Below are 5176 nucleotides of genomic sequence, written 5' to 3' on the forward strand. Positions count from 1 at the left end.
ATTTGTCATTAGCCAGTGACTATGTTTGTCAGTTGGATCAAATCCGGCGAAATAGGCTGAGCTTTGTTATATATGTCACCGGCAAATCGTGGACACTGCTCGTTGGTAATTTGCTCCGTGAAATTGTAAAGACTCGCCTAAATGCATATCGAGAAAATTCATAAGCAAAGTGCTACGTTATATTTTGTCAATTTGTAAAAGAGTCATTTGTATCCACCAGTCAAAATAACAGATGATAAACTGTGCACCTTTATAAAGTGTCTAAATATGAAATAACGAAACAAGTCAATTTGTGAACTAATTCTTTTGATATAAAATTAGTAGAGCCTCTATTAGTCTGGGCAAATAGCAGAGGCGCGGCGTACCTAATGTACCTGTGACATATTGTACAATGGCGGAGCACAAGCCGGGCTCAGCGCGTCGGCGGCGGGTATTTAAATTAAGTAGGCATTATGTCCCGCACAGATACTAAAATCATAATAACTAACTATCATAGACAACATTTTCTTTGTTAATATTATCTTTACTTAAACCTTTTATAAAAATATCTATTGTGTTTCTTTATACTGTTAGATAAATGAGGAAATATTCCCTCAACTCAAAGTTTATTTTTTAAGTAAAGGTACGCTATGAGTTACTTTGAGGTATTTAATTAAACAAAAAACCAAGAAGGCCGATTTACCCTCGAAAATAGAATAAGAATCGAATGTTAGGTCACACTTTAAAAATAGGTGAAACAGTTAAAACTACAAACGTATACATTAGAATGGACATACATACATACATTAGTATATATATTTATTTATAAAATGAGCATTAATTGTGTGCGTAGAGGCGTAGCGGACGGCATTGGCGACGACAAACATCGCCTGGAGCTGATTACTTTCCAACTTAATAAGTCATCCCCAACTTTTCCCATTAATCGGCACAATGAAATTTTAAGACTTAATTGAATTGATTGGAACTTGGCGGATGAATAAATCAAAAGATTCTGCGGCGGTTGCTTTTAAATTGATTGAAAAATATTATATTACATACATTCGTAGACTACTTTAATTATAATTCCAATCATAAAAGAAACCTATAGACTATTAGATAAAACCCTCTGGCGATCAATTAGCAACTTTAGACAGATATGATAAGGAGAGACACTATTGCTATAGAACTAGGTAAATATTTTCAATGATGCGCATGTTTAAATGAGACAGAAGTTAATATTTCAGTGGTTCAGTGACATTTCCTATTCTTTGCGACATTTTTAATTCAAAGCCTTGTGAATAATGTTTGTTAATTAAGTGATTGTGGTTGCAGTGAATACTTGCGGTTGTCGCTTTGTTCCTGGTCTGCTATTAGCCTGCGCCCGCTTAGCTTTTTGTTTGTTAAAATACTGTTTTCTCTATATTTACTGGCTTTGTTCTTTTCTTGATTAAACTCTTTGTATATTAGTTTTATATACAACTTTTTTGCAAAGGTATTTTCTTGGTTCATTATTATAACAATCTTTGTATTGTCTGTCATTTACACAGATAAAACTTTGCTGTGTCGGTAACATTTTTCACTTCTTGGCGTTAATTTAAATGGTGATAATTACCGTTTTTGACTGTATATAAAGAAAAAAGTCTAAAATTATATCGCAAATATATTTTTTACTCGGCATATGTATGACTGTACATAGAAAATTTAGTTTTATAAATATGTACAAGTTGACGACGAGCCAACTCCATACATAATGTAATGACGACCTGTAATGCTTTTTGCATACAAACTAACTCTATGAAAGATGTGATCTAACAAAATGAGACATTTAAAAATTTAATTTAAAAATATTAACCATTTTTAAAAACATAGGGAAATTAAAAACCTTTGTCAAATTTTTATATCTCCAGTAAAGGGCCTACGATTGTCTTCGAGTCATTGAATAAGATATTCAGAGGATGATAAGATATAAAAAAGGGAAATTATCATTTATTTATACGATGATAAGGAAATAAGGGAGCTTGTGTTCACAATGTGCGTGTACCGTAGATACATAAGAGGCGGGATATTATATACATTACATTATGTATAATGCGGTGCGGGACTCCGCACTTTTAATTTCACGACACGCGATCAACTTGTATAATAAACATAAATTACCAGCTGGGATAAAAAGAAAAACGTATTTCACACAATTTTATTAATGTTGGTACATTTGATTCTGACACATCTTTCTTTCAATCTTTAATATTCATGTCGGTAGATATTACACATTTTTATGTCAGCAGACATGACACATTAGACCGACAAAGATATCTGACCCGGTGTGCATAAATCAAACAAAATTATTATAGCTGACTAGAGTCCTTCTATCAATGTCGAAAAAGTCAATGTAATTTTCATACTGTAACTGTTATATCTTTGTTCTTTTATGTCATTTTATGCCCGTTTAGGATTTACGTATTTTCTGACAATTACAGATGACAGCGAGATATTCTTGTTTGACTACATTTCTTTTGCTTCGTCAATATTAATTCATGCTATCAATAAATCCTCCATATTAATTAAAAATAAAGTAGAGGTCAAGATATGGCAAAAATATAATACATCACGCCCCCGGGTGGGCTCGAACCACCAACCTTTCGGTTAACAGCCGAACGCGCTAACCATTGCGCCACGGAGGCATACAATATTGTTTGTATAAACTGTTTACTACCAATCTCTTATAATTTTTCTTTTATGAATTAGTTTATGATGTAGCTTAGCTATACATAGACTTTATATTTAATTAATCTTTAAGTAACAAAATAATTTATATTAAAAATATATCCAAATTAAGTTTTGTCGTGGATCATAAGTTATGCGAATTGAAAAGTTCACATTAATTGGATCTTCAGCAGGTAACATGGCGGAGGGGGTAGGGGGAAGGCGGGGGTTGAGGGGGGAGGCCTATGAAAATGTAATAAGATATTTATCTACTTTGTCGGCTTCTTCTCAATGTCAAAGATAATTTTCAAAGAAATTTGATATTAAGAATACAGCGAATCATGAAAATCTTGAAACCGGAAGTTATCTAAATTACTTCTCTTATACTTTATAATTCACAAAGTCAATTTAATACTATGATGGAAGTTAAAAGTGTTGGATACGTGTTATTAGCACTGAACAGAGATTTATGTAAGTGATAGCATTTATGGGACCTAGTACCTACCTATAGCACCTAGTTCTATTTTAGTGAGTTATATTTCAACGAATTGTAGTAAATAATTCAAATATTTACATAAATGAAATGAACAAGTGAGAATTGTTCTCTTTCAGGTTAACACACACATAAGATTTGCATAACCTCATCTCGTCACCGGAAGTCGTGTCATGGCGGCATATTGAGCCTCTATAAATATACATGAACATGTGTCGACCTCACATAATGTTACATACTTATATACTCACGTACATAACGTATGTATATGTGTACAATTCTTACATAAGTAATGAACAACATTTGTGTCTGTATAAAAAGGTCATATATTTTCACTAATCGATTACATGAATTATATAATAAAAATAATTAAGATATTATAATATTATGTATTAGTTAAAGAAATAAAAATTCTGCAGAACTTTATAATATCATCAATTGTTGCAGAAAATATCTGTTCAATAAACCAGACAAGAGATCCGAAGTAAAATTGACAGGATATAATTTTAGCATTGAAATACGATATTTTTTTAGGAATTCCAGACTTCGTGGAAACATCTGTGAGGACCGTTTGTCTGCCGATATTGAGGTCTATAAATCATGCTCCCCACACTCGCCCTCCCCTTTCCCGGTCGCCGTGTCCGCTACCAAAACCTACTCATACTATCGCCCAATTATTCAACATCTCTATCCCAGATACAACCTACAATAAGAATCACATGACTAGTTTTCCTTCTTTACATTTATAATCTTTATGACAGAATATATAACCTAGTAGACCTTTTTATTGTATTGCCACTTTATTGGTTTGTAACATTTTTATATCTTAAAATACTATATCCAGAGATTAGATACCGAAATGAAAATAAACAATGGATAATTTTAAAAGAGAATTGTGAAAATATAAGCAAAAACATTTTTCTAGGCATTGACAAGCAAGTAGCTGAACATCGTGTACAAGTCACTGGTCCGGAAACGGGGATCACAAAAAAGATAAATAATACGATGTTCACCTTCTAAAATATTATTAAAAATAATACACGAGCAAGTAAACAAAACAGTGAAATAATATCAGCTCGCGTCAACAACACACACTTGTTTAAACACATTGTTTAATTTTATTTGAAAAACTATCAACTTACATTTTAACATGAATGTTATGGAATGTACATCATTCTATTTTAATTTAACATCACAATAAGTTAGTTAGGTTATAAAAATTGTGACCTGACGTCTATTGGAATTCAAATGACTATGAAAACTCGTTTTTAGTAAAAAAATATAACATTATACTGACGATGCGGGCTGAATATTTCAAGTAAATTGTATTGTTTCGAAATAACAGTCGCTACCACTCAGTTGGTACACGAGACTTCCGGTCCAAGTCAATCTTTGCAACTTCAATATTCATTAGCTCTCGCCAAACATTCCCAAATTTCCTCATCTCCAACAAACACAAGATGACATTTACTCGTAAATTCAACTTTAGAAAGTACTGTAATAAGTTAGTAAAAACTACGATTTTTGTTTGCTAAGTTTTTAAATATAAAGTATCTAGGAGTTGAGGAATACCTGCATGAATAAATAAACAGACGAAGGTTTACTGACTGGCAATGTTCACATACAGATTGTTTTCTTGATACAATATTTACTTCGTGCATTGAAAACGCGAGATTATTTATATACTCGTAAATCACTTGGTATTTCCTGTTTTTCAACAGTCTAAGTTAATTTATTGATTCTCCAGTTCAGAGCACTTTCTGTAAATATATCAAATTTACGTTTGGACTTTGGCCAACTGAGGTGCATTATTTTTCAAACTTTTACATTATATCCTGACTTCCGTAAAACAAAGTTATTGCTATAATTGTAAAAGAACTCACCAGGTTCATTCTGTTTTATTAATAACTAGCTTTTACCCGCGACTCCGTCTGCGCGGAATAAAAAATAGAAAACAGGGTAAAAATTATCCTATGTCCGTTTCCTGGTTCTAAGCTACCT

At 32.2% G+C, this 5176-nt stretch overlaps 1 non-coding gene across 1 annotated transcript; it reads right to left on the reverse strand.

Annotated features, from left to right (window-relative positions):
* Nucleotides 1-2587: 2587 nt before the first annotated feature.
* Trnan-guu lies at nucleotides 2588-2660 on the reverse strand. The gene has a single exon. It is a non-coding gene; the product is annotated as a tRNA-Asn (tRNA).
* Between the last annotated feature and the right edge of the window lie 2516 nt (nucleotides 2661-5176).

This window comes from Papilio machaon, chromosome 13, assembly GCF_912999745.1.
Source record: "Papilio machaon chromosome 13, ilPapMach1.1, whole genome shotgun sequence".
In the NCBI taxonomy this organism is placed as follows: Eukaryota; Metazoa; Arthropoda; class Insecta; order Lepidoptera; family Papilionidae; genus Papilio; species Papilio machaon.